Here is a 20,091-nt window from a genome sequence, read left to right on the forward strand (position 1 = left end):
AAAACCATCTCTGAGCAAACGCAGAGTCGCAGAAATATTTTTTCCAACTCTGAGTTGGAGACGCTGCCGCTTTTTTCTAACGGTGACAGGAAGTCAAGGGGAAAACGTGCGATTTAAAGGTTTGGGTGTAACTCTGCTTGCAGCCAGTCAGGCTCGAGGATCGCTGTTGATCCAGAGCGGACGTCTATGAGGAGGGGTCGCGCGACCCCTTATCCTCGCCGGGCTGGGCACAGTCAGAACCGCCGCGGCAACCGCCTCGCACTGTGCGCCCCGCCCACCTTTGGGTGGGGAGCCGCTTCTCGCGAGAACACCGTCTAGCCTCATCTCCTTGGACCGCGGGCTCTCGCGAGAAGACGCTGAGGAGCCGGCCTGCAGCCTCCTCCGGCCGCTCTGGTAGCCGCAGCCGTCTGAGTGGGCACTGCCGCAACCACCTCCGGAGGGAGCGGGTTGAGGAGGCAGGGTTGGTGTCGCTGGCCCGGATCTTTGCCTCGATCCTCGGTGGACACTCCAGGAAGACCACAGGTCCGAGGGTGATTGGACTCAGCTGGGGAACTCGGTGGGGGCGGCGCCGGAGTCTGGGCTTGGCGGGGGCGAAGGAGGAAGGGGGCGGAGGGGAATCTGGGCTTGAGAGTCGGACTGCTGTGGTGGTGATCTGGGCGGCCCGGACCCTACCAGGGGACCGTGGGTGGGCTTCTGAGCGCTCGCCGCTGACACTCGACTCGGAGAGACGGGGATGGAATTTGAATTTCGAGAGTACTGCTTTTGGGATTGGGTGTCTGGAGGCCTTTCCTCAGGGAGGAAGGCGATACCCTCATCCCTTCTTCCCAGGGCAGAGGAACCCTTGCCCCGCCCCTTTCCTGTCATCTCTGGGCTAACACAGTGACATCCTAAGGAGGGCGCATCACAATAGGGGGTAAGGTAGCAGTAGAGTCTTTGCATGAAGAGCAGTGAGACCCCAGTATTGTTTAATGCTGTAACAGTATCACGTATGGCAAAGCTTTGTTTTCCCTAAAGGTGCACAGAAAGGATCCTTTTTTTTTTTCGTTCTTTTTAAGATGCAAACCTCCTTGGGACGGGGGCGGGGGGGGCGGAGTGAGGCATCTCATAGAATTTATTAGGGTGGGGACAATATGACCATTCCTGGGCCTTACAGATTTTGGACTTCTCTTTTCTCCTCAGTATTTTGGGTCCATGATGAAAAGTCATGCTAAAGATAGAGCCTCATCTGCCTGACAGTTTGTGCACTTAGCAAATAAAAATTATTTTAGGAATTTTTTTAATCTTTAAGGGCCCCCATGTTTTTCATTTAAATCCACCATCTGAACAGACGGCAGAGTATGTTGATTTTATTTGGACAACTGGGTTTCTTTTTCCTCCTATCTACACAAATTTGATCAAGATTTTTTAGAGAGAGGATTAGGAACACACTTTGAATGAAAGAAACTATAGGAATTGGGATAAGAGATATAATAAGGAATGCAACCATAAAGTCCAAAAGAGTTTCTGTACTGGAGAGCCCATCAGGACAGAAGTCCAGGCCTTGAAACTGAGGATTGCAGTTGTCATTTGAATATGAAGCAGAAAGCCGTAGAAAATACCTGGGAAAGGATTCAATAGAGGATTAAAACTGTTGAAAAAGAGTGTGAGAATTATTTTTTTGAAGGTGTAAATGTGTTTCATAAATTTTCCTAACATTTCTCAGAATTTATGACCTAACTGCTGTTCTTCTTTGTAAGGAAAGTGGGAATCCTGGTGTGTGGTATGGAACCATGGAGTAGTATAGTGTTCAGTCAGGAAAGGTTTTAGCGTCTCAACAGTATTTTTGAGTTCTTTCACCTTTTTTCTCATTCTCAAAAAAGCTTTCAGATGGGCTTTTTACTCATTATACATCACCCCTCTACCAGTCTGAAAACCCTGGTAGCATAGTGCTTAAGAGCTACTGCTGCTAACCAGAAGGTCAGCAGTTTGAATCCACCAGGCGCTCCTTGGAAACCCTATGGGGCAGTTCTAAACTGTCCTGTAGGATTGCTGTGAGTGGGAATTGACTCTAGGGCAGCAGGTTTGGTTTCTGGATAGGGTCACTGTGAGTCGGAATTGACTTGACAGCAGTGGGTTTTAGGCTGAGTTTTTTCTTTCTCACCATTCCTTCCAAGCCTTGTGAAATTTTTTATTATCTATGGAGTTGTATACTACTGTGGTCTGCTTTGTGACTGTTTACGTTTAGATGAGTTAGTGAAATGTGAGAAGTGATCTGGAAAATATTGTGCACCTTTTAAAGAAGTAAGTTATGAGTAGCAAACTCACATGCCTTCGGGTGCTAGGCAGATAATGAAAACAAATGAAATGCATTAGAAAGTTAATGCCTCATCTAAGAGGGACATTCAGTTCTCAGGTCTACCTGATTAATCCAGATACGAATAAAGGCCCAGTCTTGCCAGATTTCAGTCTTTTCAAGAGACACAGGAAATCTAGATTTTAAAACATATTGACTATTGATTTAAAAAAATTAAAAAATAACATCATGTGGCCCAACCAGGCCCATCTGTAGTTGTATCCTGCTCATCAGTTTGGGACCTCTGTTATAGGTCAAAATTAATAAATTTTACAACTGCAAAAATATAAAAAGGAGCGGAGGAGATTTAAAGCAAGTAATGTCATTAGTTTGGAGTTTCAAACTTGAGGTGGACTTGGAAAAATGTCAAGTCTAATTGAAACTGGTAGATAAGTTTAATAGCCTTTAAATATAATAGAACAAATTGAACTGGTACTTACTGCTAACATTTTAACTGTGAAAATAACTGAAGGGGAAAAAAAAACCTCTTAGTATTTATGTTTAAGCAACTCAGAGTTCCAAGCAAAGCTGATTTGTAGGTATCTCGTAAGGAAATTGATTTATTTCAAAGCACTTTATTGTATTTGCAACTGGTAAGTAAAATTAAATCCAGGAGAGTCTTTATAGCCCATCTCAGGTTGTTTGAGTGTTTATCGTTTGCTGTGCCATCCCATATTGTCTCCCCCGGCATTGAACTTTACTAGAAACAGTATCAATCCCTGGTAAATGAGGGGTGGGCTGAGGAATGGGAAGAAATGGAATGGGGAAAATGTGGTGGAAAGCAGGCATTCTTGTGCCTCTTTCTTACATTGTCCTTTGAAAGATTGATTTGGATTAACTAGTTTTTCTTGTAAGAAGTTCCTGAGTGATTTAACACAGAGCCTTAAAGACATTTGAGGAATTGGACCCTGTGGATTAATCTATATTTACTTACTAGTGTGAAGTTCTTTAATCTGATTCTTACTTAGTTGAACTATGAGGAATGGAAGTTTTAGAGATCAGATCTGAATGGTATACCTTAGGCACATAGAGGGCAAGATGAGGGTCCCAGCCGGGGATAAGAGTGAGAGAGGAGGCTAGGGGAGGGAAGAGTTTTGAAAAGGAAGATGAAATAGCTAAGTAGTATCCTTTGATCTCCTGTGTGATTTTACAAAGAGCTTTGGCTTTTACAACTAAATGTATGATAACTCATGCAAAGACTACATAGAGTACCAGTTGTTAATCATGACTGCTTTGGAAGTTTGCCTACTTGATTTTCTTCCTTTTAGCCCAGTTTTATCAGGTCAAGCTAGCCTAATATCTCTTCATCTAATCCCTGCCCCCCTCTCTCTCTCTCTCTCTCTCTCTGGTGTTAGAAGTGAAAAAGGAGATTTTTTATGTATTGTCTGTGAGATGTTCCCGCTTGAGAGTTTTAAAAACATTTCCAAATAATTGGCTGTATATTTGTGGAGTTTCTGTTTGTTGAAGGGAGAACCATTATTTTCCCTATCAAGTAGGAAGTTCTGTCTTGGAAGTAGCTTTCCCCCTTCTTCCTACTCCTTGAAATGCCTTCCCCCAAAAAGGATTAATTATCTGATAGGTGAGTCTAGGAGAAGGAATTGGTATGCTTTGGCTCAGTGCATTCTAGTTCTCTTTTTGGAGCCCTCAATTCTTAGATAGGCTTATCTGAGCAGGCTGGATTCCTATGAGGGAGGAGGAAATCCAATACCTATAATTCTGGCTTATTGTTGTTAATTGGCTGGCTGTTGATTCCGACTCATGGCGACCCCATGTTTGCAGAGTAGAACTGCTCCATTGGGTTTTCAAGGCTATAATCTTTAGAAAGGAAGCAGGTTGCCAGGTCTGCCTTCTGAGGAACTCCTGGGTGAGTTTGGACTGCCAGCCTTTTGGTTAATAGCTGAACACTTAACCATTTGCACCGCCCTGGGTCTGTTCTGGCTGAGTAAGTTTAACTTAAAATTGAAGTAACAAGAAGCTTTTTTGGCCACTGGTTTTACCTGTAATTTTATCTTCATCTGTTTGACACCTTTATTTTGCTTCTTTGTTGGGCTCTGAACTCAAAGTAAGAGGGGAGAGATAGTTACAGATGTTTGTTAATGAAGGAACTATTTAAAAAGTTTTTCTTGCTCTTGGACAAAATGTTGTTTAGGGATCATGCTGTGTTTCTCCTCATATGACTTGCCCTGGTTTACTTTGGGATCCCTGAAACTGAGACCTACCTTGCTAAGAAGGTACCAGTGTACAGCTCAGAGATGGAAGATAAGCCATCAGAATTCAAAGAGATGCTCTCTTAGAGAGAAGTAAGAGGTTCATAAATATTAGTAATAGGCAAAGGAAATACAGTGAGCTGAGAACTTGAACATAAAAGTGGAAAGATTTTATGTCAAATCTAATTTTATATCACAGTAGATTTCTGAAGATTAGTAAGATGCTAAAATAAAATATATCTGCCAATAAAAGCATCTTTCTTTACCGAACTAATTAATAGTTTAATATATATTATTCTTTTTAAAAATGTAGAATATTTCATTATGTGTTACTTTCTTTTGTATTTGTGGTTGAAGGAAATATTACTATTTTTGGTCACAAGCTAAAATTAATGTTTAATATTTGGGGGTTCAAGGCTGTTATAGTGAACAGTGATTGAAATTCTTGATTGGAAATTATGATTCATCCTTTCCTGAGGCTATTTTAAGTTGTAATTATACTTTTCTGCTTGGGATGCCTTATTGGGAATCATTTAGATCTGGGTTTAAAGCCCAGCATTAGCTCTATGACCTTAAATTTACTTAACTTCTCAGAGCCTTTGTTTGCTTACATGAAAATGGATATAAAACACAATTGTCAGGGGTTTAGGGATGAAATAAAGCATATAAAAGTGCTATGTAAATAGTAAAATTGTATATGAATATAAGACGTTAGCACTTTGTTCTGTGTTTATGCTCAGAAAATAACTTACTGACATTATTGCCTTCTCTCCCTGGGTGATCCATCAGGTAAATTTACATTCACATCTAGCTGTCTCATTTGGAGGGCACAAGTTCAAATAACTATTTAGAGCCTTGCCAATATGACTTCTCCACTGGAAATTACAAAACATTTCTTTTACACTAGTAAGCATTGCAGAATAGAAGCTCTTTTTTTTTTTTTTAAATGTTGGTATCTGTCTTAGGCTGAGTTCTCTAGAGGAAAAAAAACCAGCCTAAATATATATAACTAAAAAAAAATATATAGAGAGAGATTTATTTCAAGGAAGTGGCTCACACAGTTGTGCAGGCTAGCAAGTCTCAAATCTGTGGGTCAGGCAGCAGGCTGGAGGCTTCTCCTGACTCACACGATTGCAGGGGCTGATTAACCCAAAATTGGCAAGTCATACAGAAGGCTGCTGGCTCACAGGCTTGCGGGAGCTGGCGAATCCCAAAATCTGCACGTCAGGCAACAGGCTGCTTTCACACGTCCCAGAAACTGGAGGTCAGAGGATGACAAGTTGGACACAGGATTGAGAGAGAGTAGGCTTTGCCAGAACACCCATATATATTGGATGCAGGCCATACCCCCAGGGAAACTCCCCTTTCAGCTGATTGACTGTTCATATCAGATCACAGAATGGGGGATGATTACGTAATATCTGCCAAACCACTAAGAATCATGGCCTAGCCAAGTTGACACATAACCTTAGCCATCACAGTCTGCCCCTTGTCAACTTGGCACCTATACACATCTCCTTAAACCATATGTAATCTAAATAAAGACAATTATAATGTCCTACTTTTGCCTAACATGATACAACTAACTTGCATACAACTGAAAATGCACTAGCCCCCTTTACATTTTATATTTTATAATAAGTAATGGAATAAGGGAGGGAAGAAAACAAACATATTTGCTATAACCATTGCTGTTGAGTTGATTCCGACTCATAGTAGAGTAGAACTGCCCCATAGGCTTTCCAAGGAGGGGCTGTTCGATTTGAGCAGCCAAAGCTCTTAACTACTGCACCACCAGGGCTCCCATATTTGATATATACACACGCACACACACACATACTCACACACATAAACATGTAACAATACAAGGAAGAGGTACGCAAAGCAATTACAGTCCCTGTTTCTGCAACTGGTCACGTGGTTGTAGCTTGTATTTAGAACTACCTCCTTCTATCACCCATTCTGTGTTCCCTTCACCCTCAGCTGGCCATGGTTCTTTGCCTGGTAGGGTGACTCAGACCTTCATTCCTGAAGGGTTTGGGCCATTAGTAGTCATGTTGGAATTGGGTTGCTTTAGTTTTTTGTTGACTTTAACCATAGGGCATGGTGATATTAAGAGTCGTCCTAAAGGATCTTCTCTATTCCAGACATACTTTTCTTTATCTGCATTATGTAACATCAATCTGATTTCTCCTTGGCAATCAGGATCATTCACACCAGCCAATGCAGTAACTCCTTTCTTTACCTGTTTTTACAGAGGCATGAAGAGCCCAAAGTGGCCAGGTTGCATTCTAAACTTCCAGTTTAATGGAATCAGTGTTGTGCCTCCTGGTGGGAGCATTCCTTCGTTTCGAACTGAGATCTCTAGACCTACAGAACATAGGGTCTCAGGGACAAAAAGCAAAAATTTCATGAGTGGGTCACTAGGAGTAATACTGAGTGGCACCACTCCCATTTCCACCCCTTGATTCCTGGACATGAGTCTTGGCTATGGGAGAAATAGCACCATATGTAGGACACTGGTTTAGACCATATACAACCTTCTGGCAAACACTGCCCCAACCCTGCAAGGTATTGTCACCTAGCTGGTGCCATAATTGTGTCTTTAGAAGGCCATTTCATCATTCTGTCAAGCCAGCTGCTTCAGAATGATGAAGAACATGTTAAGACCAGTGAATTCCATGAGCATGGGCTCATTGCTGCACTTCATTTGCTGTGAAGTGAGTTCCTTGATCTAAGGCGATGCTGTGTGGAATACCATGATGGGGAACAAGGCATTCTGTAAGTGCACGGATGGTAGTTGGGGCAGAAGCATTGCATACAGGAAAGGCAAATCCATATCCAGAGTGTCTTAGGCTGGGTTCTCTAGAGAAGCAAAACCAGTAAAGCATATAAATATATAGAGAGAAATTTGTATCGAGGAAATGGCTCACGTGATTGTAGAGGCTGGAATGTCCTAAGTCCGTGGGTCAGGACGAAGGCTTCTCCTGATTCACTCAGCTGCAGGGCTGGCAAACTGAAGATTGGCAGGCCAAAGAGCAGGCCCCTTGCTCACAGTCTTCAAAGATAGATGAATCTCAAGATCAGCAGCAGGCAAGACCGCAGGTAAGCTGCTAGCTCAAGTCTCAAGAACCGGAAGTCAGATGAACAGGAGCCAGCTACAGGATCCAGCATGAGCAAATAGCCCCCAAGCCTTGCCAGAATGTCCACTTATATTTGATGCAGCCCAGAAGCCCAAGGGGTGATCTCATATTAAATTTCAACAGGAAAGTGATCACCACATTATATGATTGTCAAAGCACTGAGAACCATGGCCCAGCCAAGTTGATACACAATCTTAACCATCACACAGAGTAAGTGTCTATCCTAGTAAGACCAAAATGCTGCCCTTTCCAGTGGTCTAGTGTAATCAACCTACCATAGGTTGTTGGCTGATCACCCCTAGAAATGGTGCCATGTCAGGGACTCAGTGTTGGTCTCTGCTGCTGGCAGATTGGGCACTCAGCAGTGGCTGTAGAGAAGTTGGCTTTGGTGAGTATGAGTCCATGTTGCTGTGTGCATGACCTCCATTCATGCCACCATGGCCACTTTGTTCATGAACCCATTGGGCAATGACAGGAGTGGCCAGGGAAAGAGGCTAACTAGTATCCATAGATCATGTCATTCTATCCACTTGATTGTTAAAATCTTCCTCTGCTGAGGTTACCCTTTGGTGAGCATTCACATGAGACACACATATCTTGACTTCTTTGGCCCATTCAGAGAGGTCTGTCCACATGCCTCTTCCCCATGCCTCCTTGTCACCAATTTTCCACCCCTACATTTTTCAAGTTCTTGATGGTGACAGTGACCTCTGCAGTCCTGCCAGGAATGCGGTGGTGTTTTTGATTTACCATTTTCCTAGATAGAGGCAGTTCTCATGGCTTCCATTTGGCTCTTCCTACCATAATAGCCCTTACTACACATGTCAGGGATCCAATGTATGGGTTCTGCCATTTGCTGAGTATGTCTTTTCCAGTGGTACATTCTGGAGGTAAGGAAATCATTACAGGATGAATTCGGGGATGCACTGGACCCATTGTGAGACGAACCTGAGCTATTCATTAGTATTCTGACCTCCATATGTCCCTACTCTGACTGGTTGACCACAGTGATATTTTCGGTCTTCTGGAATTAGTGTCAGTTCAGAGACTGTGTGCAGTAATCCCCGAAAAGTCTGATTATTTTCCCCAATGAACAGTTACACTCATAAAATGCTTTGGGAAAGACTGGGTGAAAGAGTAACAGTATACATTTTTGATGGTGTAGTGGGGTCCTTAAGGGGACTCGGTATCCCCTTCATTCAAGGGGTTTTGGGTCTGTAAACTGGCTCAAGGCTAGGAGTTGATTAAGGGACTGTAACTCTATTCTGGCGTTTCAAGTTAGACTGCTGTTCTTGACCTAGAATTCTTCCGCTTGTGTAGATCAAGTAAATATTTAGTAGATTTCCTATCTATTTCACTCCAAGGGGCACCATGACTAAGGAGGCAACACCTTAAGTCCATACCAGTTAGACTATTCTGATTACTGCTTTGATTCTGCTGTCCATTACAATAACCACACCCATCTTATCTTTGGTGATGAAGTGCTTACACTTGGCCTCAAGGGTCCAGTTGGCCCCATTGTAGTTAAGTGTCTTAATTCAGTTAGGGTAGTTCCCACGTCAAATCTGACTTACATAAAATAGCAGTCACAGCAGTCTTCAAGGATGCTGGGGCTCCCTTCACAAATTTGTTCCTCATTGTTAATGGCAAAAGATGTGTCCTCTGGGCACTCTTTGAATGGGTCTGTGGGTCCAACCTGATAAATCCACTCTAACATGCCGATTTCCCCTAAGCCTTTGGATACCTTCTACAGTATACCAAGGTAGTTCTGGTATTTCAGCTTGATTTAGTGTAGGCCACCGCTTAATCCATGCTTCAGTGAACCAACCAAATAAACTCCTTTTCTGTCTTCTCAAGTCGAAACATTGAATAAAGAATCTGGTTAGTGGGCCCAAATCAATAGGCTCAGACTGATCCAACTTTATATTCCTTGCACCATTTATCCCACACCCTTAGTAGCCATTCCCACACACATTCATTCCCCAGGCTTCTGTTTGTGTATATTAGAAAAGTCAAGCAGTTCTTTTGGAATGAGCATGCCTCATCCTGGGTCACACTTTGTACTTCACCTTTTGAGGCTTGCTAGGACTTAAGTCTACTTACAGGTCTAGAAGTAGAAATGGGTGGTAGGGGTGGGTCCGGGGAACATTCAGAAATGTCTTGCAATGCATGTCCCTCAGGCGATACCCCAGGCAATGCCCCAAGCACCATCCTAAGCGATACTCAAAGACTCTTCAGACACAGCTGGGTTAATCTCATCAGAGGTGGGTGGAAAGAACCATCGTAGCATTCATGACTGGTATCTTGTATTCCATATGATTTAAATGCTAAGTGGAAAAGTAGAGAAAGGGAAGGGGGAATAGATTGAGAAAGAGATGGCGTGGTATTTTAAAAATCATCTATTGGGATATTATTTCCTTCTAAAAATAAAAACATTATTTTATTCTTATTAATTCAGATTTTTTCTTGTCTTTAAGAACTTTGACTATCATTGCTAGTAACAGATGAATAGAAAATTATCCTGAGTTTTATATTTGTAGACTATTAAATGTCAGCGTAAAAAAAAATTTTTTTTTTTTTAAAGCTTAGGTACCTGAAAAAGAATCTTGGGTACAAAATCCTGTGCTTCAGAAATTTTTTTCTTATAGTTTTCTTATTCTTGGATTATACAAAGAGCAGTACATTACTTTGAAAGCAATTCAGGACAGTTTGCCTTATATTATGCAGGATTGAATTTGTTTTTTCTTATATCTAGAGAACAAGCTTCAATTGCTCATTTCAAGTTTTCTTAAAGAAGAAGAGTGTAACTTTCTATAAGATGGTTAACTGTGGGAGTACTATTGTTTCCATTTTGTTGATCTTTTCAAATTGTCTGAATTTCTCTTTTAACACAGAATAGTTATTAAAGACAAGTGGAATTATAGAACTGTAATACTGAAAGTGCTGTAAAATCCTCAGTACTCTTCATTTTTGGAAGAGAAAACTGAAGCCCAGGGAGATTAAATGATATTGATAAAAGATTATTGGCTGCTAGTGAGAAAGCCAAGACTAGAATACAGGTTCCTAAATCTCCTGATTCTGACTGGTTTATTCCAGAGCAGGGTGTATGAAAAATGTGTTCATTATGTTGTATGAGAACAATGGAACTTAAGTTTATTTTTCATGCTATCCTTTTTTCATATGCATTTTTTGTGTGCATGTACTACATACACACTACTGGTGTGATATTACATGTGCAGCGTTTACAAATAAGTATAGATATGTGTAACTGATCAAATTAATTGAACTCAAAACATATTAAGAAAGGGAGAAGTGCTATATTTTAGAAGTGGCATGGCATCTTTGATCATCTTTGCTTCTGTAATAAATAATATTATTTAACAGTAGCTATAAGCAGTTGTTGATTCTGAAATTATTTTAGAAGTTCTTTGAAAAATTACTTAAAAATGTAGGTTTTTTTTTTAAGTAATTTCTTTCTGATTATAAAAGTAATGTGCATTGTATGCAATTGGGGATATTTAGCAAAGGGTCAGGAAGAAAATGTCACCATAATCTCACAACCCAATGATAATTTCTTCCAGCCTCAAATATATACCTTCCTTTCTTTCATTTATCTATATATCTCAAAAATTGGAATCTTTCTGTATGTAAAAACTTAAACTTTAATTAAAATTAAGTTATTACATACAGAAAGATTCAAATAATATAACAGACATTTATACCTAGATTTATGAATTAACATTTTGTCACATATATCAATTTATCTCATAACCTACTGTTTTCATTTAAGAATTTGTTGGGAACTGTTTTCCATGTTGTTATATATTCTTCAGCACTGTATGGATATAGCATAATTATTTAATCAATTCCTTACTGCTGAGAATTTTCTTCCTTTCTTCCTCCCGCCTTTCCTTCTTTCTTTCCTTCCTTTTCTCTTTTTCCCTCTCTTTTTGGTTCCCTAAATGCTTTTATAAATGCATTACATAGATATATTTTTAGAAGTATCCAAGTATATGATCCCCTCCAGGATTAACAATTTATATGCCCCCAAATTTTAGTACCTATTTTCCCTATACTTCAGTAATCGCTGGCTGTCATTCAAAAAACAAAACAAAACAAAAACATTTGACAATTTGATAGGTTTAACATTTTCTCAGATTTAACTTAGATTTCTTACATTACTAGTAAGTTTGAATATTTTTCCTCTTTCCCCTTTTTTGGCCATTAATATTCTTTTGTAAATTGCTGGTTCATGAACTTTGCTCATTTTTTCCCATTTTCAGAGTGTTCAGATTTTTAAATATTGATTTCTAGGTATTCTTTATATATTTAAGATTTTAATCCATTGTTTTATATTGTAAAATATATTTATAGTTTGTCTTTACCTTTGATAGTTTGAATTTTTATGTGACCTAATCTAATGCTTTTTGAAAGGTAGTCTGCAGTCCTAATCCACAATGAAATTTGGTCAACTAGTCATTGTTGAAAATGTTAGTAGAAGGTGGCTGGCTCTATGTTTCTGTTTCTTATGCTAGCAGTCTTTGGCTTGATTTGAAGCTTAGAAATTCTACCTCATTTCTGAGAGTTAGGTAAATGTTCACCTCTATTTTCTTCTTGACTTTTTGTATGTTCTATTTTGAACTTTTTAGTAATCTAATATTTGGGGGAGATAATATATGAGGAAGGAAAAGATATTCTCAGATAGTTAACCAATTAGTGTTTTAGAATCTGTCTTAAACTTCTGTCTCTCTTAATTATTGGAAATGGTGCCAGTAAGAATTCCAGTTTTCTGGGTATAATATTTTGATGGGTTGTGTATTAAATTTGAGAAGCAATAGATTATGGTGGAAAGTACACGGAATTTGACTGTGGTGATGTGTATCTGAGTTCTAGCTTATTTATTAGCTATGTGATATTACCAAAACCAAAAAAAGCCAAACCCACTGCCGTGGAGTCAATTCTGACTCATAGCGACCCTATAGGACAGAGTAGTACTGCCCCATAGAGCTTCCAAGGAGTGCCTGGCAGATTTGAACTGCCGATCTTTTGGTTAGCAGCTGTAGCACTTAACCACTATGCCACCAGGGTTTCCATGTGATATTAGCAAACGACATAATCCTTTTAAGTCAGTTTCTTAGTTTTTAAAAAGGGATCATACTTCTAGTATTTTGTAGGGTTGATATGTGGATTAGCATAGATGATATATGTGAAAATTATGTTTATTATCCAAGATTCCTTGAATGCCTCCGTCTTGCCTGAAAAATCTCAGCAGATATCATGCTGTAGCTCACTTATAATGCTGAGGCACATTTCTGATCTACAACCAGCCTGATAATGTTCCCAAGGGAGGATGTTTTGACCTTGTTTTTTCAGGAATTCATGCAGATACCTGTTGGTATCAACTTCCTATTCTAGATGGAAGTTGTTATGGATTGAATTGTGTCTCCCAAAAATGTGTGTCAATTTGGCCAGGCCATGATTCCCAGTATTGTGTGGTTGTCTTCCGTTTTATGATTTGATGTGATTATCCTATGTGTTGTAAATCCTAACCTGTATGATGTTAATGAGGCAGGATTAGAGGCAGTTATGTTAATGGGGCAGGACTCAATCTCCAGGATTAGGTTGTATCTTGAGTCAGTTTGTTTTGAGATATAAAAGAGGGAAGAGGAAAGAGGAGAGGGACCTTACGCCACTAAGAAAGAAGTTCCAGGAGTGGAGCATGTCATTTGGACCCGGGGTCCCTGCATTGAGAAGCTCCTAGACCAGGGAAAGATTGATGACAGGGACCTTCCCCCAGAACCGACAGAGAGAGAAAGCCTTCCCCTGGAGCTGGCACCCTGAATTTGGACTTCCAGCTTCCTAAACTGTGAAAGAATAAAGTTCTGTTTGTTAAAGCCATCCACTTGTGGTATTTCTGTTATGGCAGCACTAGATAACTAAGAGTTTGGTACTGGGAGTGGGTTGCTACTCTATTAGATATCTAAAACGTGGAAGCAGTTTTATAAGTGTAAATGGGTGGAGACTGGAAGAGTTTGAAGGTACTTAAAACTTCTGCTGTACATAGGGTGACTATGAGTTGGAACCGACTTGACAGCACCTAACAACAACAACAACAACAGTAAAAGCCTAGGTTGCCTTGAAGAGACAGTTCGTGGAATTACGTACGTCAGATAGTTCTCGTAAGGGCTCAGAAGGAAGTGAGGAGAGTCGTAACAATGGAGATGGCACAGATGACAAGAGCAGTGACAGAGAAACGACAGCAGCAGAACCAGGAGACTAGCACCAGATGGTGCAGGAGCCAGCCCATGTAGTGAGAGACCTGATAACCTTCTGGCAGGAGGCTTCCTGGAGGACTCGGGTGCCTCGGGGCATTTTTCAGAGGAGCTAGACTTGCCTGCCGACCCACAGAGTGAGAGAGCTGAGTGCCTTTGGGCTTAGGCTTACACGTGGAGAGGGGTGCCTCTGGGCACTTGTTGATGATGCTAAAGAGCTTTGTAACTCTTGCCTGAGCAGGGCAGAGGCCAGGCCAGCCCAAGGGGCCAAGAGGCCAATGAACCCAGAAATGGAAGATGAGACAAGGAGCATGGGAAGCAGAGCTTCTTGGTCTCAAAAGGCAGGCCACTACCTCTGGGGTGTCAAAGGGTAGAACCATTGCCTCCTGGATCTCAAAGCATAGGGCCATAGCCTCCTACGCTTCAAAGAGTCACATCTTCACCAACTCAGTTCTGGAGTGTAAGGCTGATGTTCATGAGTAGCAGTGGGATGGGGACAGATCTGCTGCCCAGAGCTGAGGGGGTGGAGCTGCCATGCCCAATGACAGAAGAATGGGGCCTGTCAGGACCGAGGAGGTGGGGTTGCCACTCATATGGACTAGGAGAATGGGGCTGCCCAAATGCGAGGAAGCAGAGTTCTAGTTGGCCTGGAAGGCTGAGCCAAAGCCCAGGGATGAGGGGCTCTACTCAGAATTCGGAGAGTGTGGCCAACACCCAGAGTCTGGAGAGTGCGGCCATTGCCTGAATGGTCTCAGAGAATAGAGGATTATATTCAAGCCTTGAGAAGTAATGTAATGTGTTCCACTGACTTGCTTGGGGCCTGTTGTCCTTTCTTTCCCTCCAGTTCCTCCCGTTTGTAATGGAAATGTCTACTTTGTGCCTGTTCCACCATTGTACTTTGGAAGCAGATAACTTGTATCCTAGACTTCATAGATGAAAAAGAATTTTGCCCCAGGATGGAATTTGGAATTGGGAGTTGATTTAAGACTTAGGGAGTGATACGATGGGTAAATGTGTTTTACATGTGGCAAGGGCATGAATTTTGGGGGGCCAAAGGGTGGAATGTTGTGGATTGAATTGTGTCTCCCAAAAATGTGTGTCAACCTGGCTAGGCCATGATTCCCAGTATTGTGTGGTTGTCCTCCATTTTATGATCTGATGTAATTATCCTTTGTGTTGTAAATCCTAACATGTATGATGTTAATGAGGCAGGATTAGAGGCAGTTATGTTAATGAGGCAGGACTCAATCTCCAGGATTAGGTTGTATCTGAGTCATTCTGTTTTGAGATATAAAAGAGAGAATGCAGCAGAGAAGAGAGGGACCTCATGCCACCAGAAAGAAGCACTGGGAGTGGAGCGTGTCCTTTGGACGCAGGGTCTCTGTGTTGAGAAGCTCCTAGACCAGGGGACGATTGATGACAAGGACCTTCCCCCAGAACCGACAGAGAGGGAAATCCTTCCCTTGGAGCTGACACCCTGAATTTGGGCTTGTAGCTTCCTAAACTCTGAGAAAATAAATTTCTGTTTGTCAAAGCCATCTCTGTGTGGCATTTCTGTTATAGCAACACTAGATGACTAAGGCAGAGGTATAGAATACGTGATGAGATGAATTTGAATGACATGACAAACGCTTTAATGCTATTAAATCTTCAGTTACATATATAGTTTATATCTTCCGTTTCTTTTATTTAAACCAAGTCAAAGACCCATCAAATAGTGCTACTGAGGATATGGTTCCAAACAGGCTTTCTAGTATATGTACATATGTAAATATTTAGAATATGTAATTGTAAATCATTACATGGTTGAAATATAACAACTATATAAAAAGAATATTCAAAAATCTTGCTTTTATCTGTATTCCCTCTACCTATCTCCCCCTCCCCTGCTGCCCTAATAGGTTATTATTTTTGTTAGTGCCTTGTTTATCCTTCCAGAGTTCTTTTTGCAAAAATAAGCAAATATGTGTATAATAATGTGTATCTGTAGGTATATATTTATTGTTCTCTCATTCTTTCACAAAAGGTAGCAATCTATATATTGCTTGCTTTGCACCTATATTTTTTCACTTAACAACTTACCTTAGACGTTAATCCGTATCAGCACATGGGGATCATCCTTACTCTTTTTTATAGATGTATAGTACTCCATTTTGTGGATGCTCTGTACTTTATTGAGTTAGGTCCTTTTTGATGCATATTGAATTGTTTTAAAATTTTTGTCATTAAAAAATAATGCTATAGTGAATGTATTTTTGGATATTTTGTTTAATATTTATGGAGATGTATCTTCAGCGTTGATTCTTAGAAGTGGGACTGGTAGAATGAAGGATAAATGTATGTGTAATTTTGTTAAATGTTAACCAAATTCCTTTCCACAGGGGTTATATCATCTTGTACTTACATCAGTGTTGTATGATAAGGTAGAGAATGTCTGTTTCTCTACAACCTTGCCAACAGGGTATGACAAAAATTGGAGGCTTTTGTTTTTGGCATCTCAATGTAGTTTTAATTTGCACCTGTTATTTATTTATTTTCTCATACAAAAATTTATACACACATTGTTATGTGACCCTAGTTGCTATCCCTATAATATGTCAGCACACTCCTCCTTTCCACCCAGGATTTCCCGTGACCATTCAACCAGCTTTCTGCCTTCTCATCTCACCACCAGACAGGAGCTGCCCATTTAGTCTCATGTATTTACTTGAACTAAGAAGTTCACTCTTCACAAGTATCATTTTATGTCTTGTAGTCCAGTCTAATCTTTGTCTGAAGAGTTGGCTTCAGGAATGGTTTTAGTTCTGGGTTAATAGAGAGTCTGGGTGCCATGTCTTCTGGGGTTCCTCCAGTCTCAGTCAGACAATTAGGTCTGGTCTTTTTACGTGAATTTGAGTTCTGCTCCCCACTTTTTTCTTGACGCATCAGGGACTCTTTGTTGTGTTCCCTGCCAGGGCGGTATTGGTGGTAGCCAGGCACCATCAAGTTCTTCTGGTCTCAGGCTAATAGAGTCTCTGGTTTATGTGGCCCTTTTGGGGCTAATATTTTCCTTTTGCCTTTGGTGTCCTTCATTCTCCTTTTCTCTAGGTGAGTTGGGACCAATTGATGCATCTTAGTTGCCACTTGCTAGCTTTTAAGACCCCGGATGCCACACACCAAAGTGGGATGCAGAACGTTTTCTTAATAAACTTTGTTACGGCAGTTGACCTAGATGTCCCCTGTAACCATGGTCCCCAGACCTCCACCCCTCAAAGTGTTTGATTGTTTTCAGGAAACTTCTTAGCTTTCAGTTTAGTCTGGTTATGCTGATTTCCCCTGTGTTGTATGTTGTCCTTCCCTTCACCTAAGATAATTCTTAATACCCTCGCCCTCCCTCCCCACCCTCGTAACCATCAAAGAATATTTTCTTCTGTGTTTAAACCTTTTCTCGAGTTCTTACGATAGTGGTCTCATACAATATTTGTCCTTTGGTGACTGATTTTACTCAGCATAATGCCTTTCAGATTCAGCCATGTTATGAAATGTTTCGCAGATTCATCATTGTTGTTTCTTGTTGTGTAGTGTTCCATTGTGTGACTATACCATAATTTGTTTATCTGTTCATCCGTTGATGGGCACCTGGCTTGTTTCCATCTTTTTGGTATTGTGAACAGAATTTGCATCTCTCTTATGAGCATTTTTTTATATATTTAAGACCATTTGCCTTTATTTTCCTGAGAATTGCCCACCTTTTTTGCTAATTCCCTAGTGGGGGGAGGATGGAAATATTTCCCTCACAACTTTTTTTTTATATTTTATTTTGATGAAATTATACACAGCAAAACCTGTCCCCATTCAGCAATTTCTAGACTTAATGATCAGTGACATTGGTTACATTCTTCACATTGTCAGCTCTCTTGTTATTTCTGTTCTGGTTGTTTCTTTCTCATTGACTTAAGCTCCTTGCCCCCCAACTTTCCCATCTATAGATAGTTTTTTAAAAGAACGCAGTCCTCAAAGGTGACTATCTTTACTTTTTGAGTTAAACTGTTACTTAGTTTAAAGATGGTTTAAGGGTTTCTTTCCTTTTTTAAAGAGTTCTTTACATACCGTCACACATAGCTTCATGTTCTGCGAAATAGGGTATTATGGGATTTGGACATTCTGCAAACACCACATTATATATAAGCAGTCCCTGGGTTACAGATGTCTGACTTACATATGACCTGTAATTAACAAACCAACATCCAGAAAGCCTGTTACATTAAAAATTTGAGGTATGTGCAATGGTTCGTGATAATGAATGGCACTACTTTGCCGCATGCCTCAAGGTGTTATTCTTATTACTGTATTATTAAAGATGTTTTGGTGTATCTGTAAGTATTTCTTTAGTATTTTTTATGTACAGAAAGGTACATTATGTGTAATCATATGGGACTGTGGACATATATGCTGTGGGACATTGCATGAATGGACGTTATCCAGGGCGTAACTGTACGATGGTGGTAGCCCTTTGTAATATAAGGTGAAAGTACTTGTTTTTAAAATTTTATGTATTGTTTCTGGTGCTTTTTATAATGCAAAGGTGTTTGTTTTTATATTCTTAAATAGGAAAGGCTTTCCTTCCTTCTATTCTGTAAAATTCATTCACCGATTTTTTTCCCCTAGTATTTGTATGATTTCATTTTTTACGTATAGATAGTTGATGTATTTGGAGTCTATCCAGCTATGTGGTATGAGTTATGGGTTCAATTTTATGTTTTTTCATATTTTATCCAGTTCTTCCAGTATCATTTATTAGAGTCTATGATTTGAGACTTTGTCTTACATACTTTGGACATGTTATCAGGAGGGACCAGTCCCTGGAGAAGGACATGATGCTTGGTAGAGGGTCAGTGAGAAAGAGGAAGACCCTCAAGGAGATAGATTGACACAGTGGCTGCAACAGTGGACTCAAGCATCACAACGGTTGTGAGGATGGCACAGAACTGGGCAGTGTTTTGTTCTGTTGTAGATAGGGTCACTGTGAGTCGGAACTAACGTCAAGGCACCTAACAACAACGTGATTTGAGATACCACTTCATCATATATCCGATTTCCTTATGTTTTAGGGATCTATTTCTAGACCTTTTATTGTGTTCTGTTGGTTGGTCTGTTTATGTATCGGTACTATAGGTGTTTAGTTATTGAAGTAAGTCTTAATGATCTTTGAATAAAAGAAAACAGTTTTCATTTTATTAAAATGGAACACTACCTGTAATACTAGGACACAAAGATGTGTAGAATGTTTCTTTTATTTTGCTTTAGGGAAAATTTTAGAGTCCTTGAAATGATGCATTTAGAGGAAAAATAACTTTTTTTGTGGAAAAGGATCTGATAGCCCTGCCTCTACAGTGCTGTCAGATATCGTAGGCACCAGCCACATGTAGCTAATATGGCAATTTTAATTTAAATTAATTAAAATGGAAAATTAAAAACTCTATTCCTCTATTGTACTAGGCACATTTCAAGTACTTAATAGCCACATGCGGTTGGTGTCAGCTTTTTGGACAGTGCAGATACGTAACATTTCCATTTTCACACAGAGTTCTATTGGGCAGCACTGCAATCTAGAACTTGAGTTGTATTTAGGGCCTTTTCTAGCCTACTTAGTTTCATGGCAGAAAAACAAAAAACTGAAAAGAATGGAAGGCAAAGGGAATAATGAACAGGTCAGAATGGAGCAGCGTGGTGAAGGCTATATGAAAACAATAAGTAACTTGTAAAAGCCTTGAGAGGAAATTAGTGTTTAAGAGTCTGACTTTGTTTAAAGAGTGTTGCTTCTTAGGAGGTGAATGTAATCTCCTTTGACTTAGTCACTTCATCAGCTTACAGGAGCTTTGTCTATATTAATTTTTTATGTCAAGGTGATTTGCTTCAACTAAGATGTTTCTGGTTTTGAAGGCAATACTATTTGATCATAATAAAAAAGGAGAAACGGTTATGTAATCATAGAAAACAAAACATTAATATAGTTCTTTACAATATTTTAGAAAATTCATGCCTTTTAATGAGTTTTAAGAACTTAGCACAATAAATAGCATCTAGTTTTTGACAGTGCTAACCCTGTAGTGTAGGTACTTAGTAAATGCTTAAGATCTGTGGAAAAATTTTCAAGC

At 40.1% G+C, this 20,091-nt stretch overlaps 1 protein-coding gene across 7 annotated transcripts in view; it reads left to right on the plus strand.

Annotated features, from left to right (window-relative positions):
* The first annotated feature begins 343 nt into the window (after positions 1 to 343).
* Positions 344 to 20,091, plus strand: part of BTBD10 (BTB domain containing 10) — a 73,221-nt gene continuing 53,473 nt past the window's right edge. For 3 of the 7 annotated variants that reach the window (XM_064288412.1, XM_003412000.4, XM_023550825.2), the window contains exon 1: positions 410 to 522. The gene's annotated coding sequence lies outside the window, so the exon portion shown is untranslated. Of the gene's footprint in view, positions 523 to 20,091 lie in introns of all 7 variants that reach the window. The other 4 variants (XM_023550826.2, XM_010592217.3, XM_010592218.3 and 1 more) reach the window with 3 other exon arrangements.

This window comes from Loxodonta africana, chromosome 7 (genome assembly GCF_030014295.1).
Source record: "Loxodonta africana isolate mLoxAfr1 chromosome 7, mLoxAfr1.hap2, whole genome shotgun sequence".
NCBI lineage: Eukaryota > Metazoa > Chordata > Mammalia > Proboscidea > Elephantidae > Loxodonta > Loxodonta africana.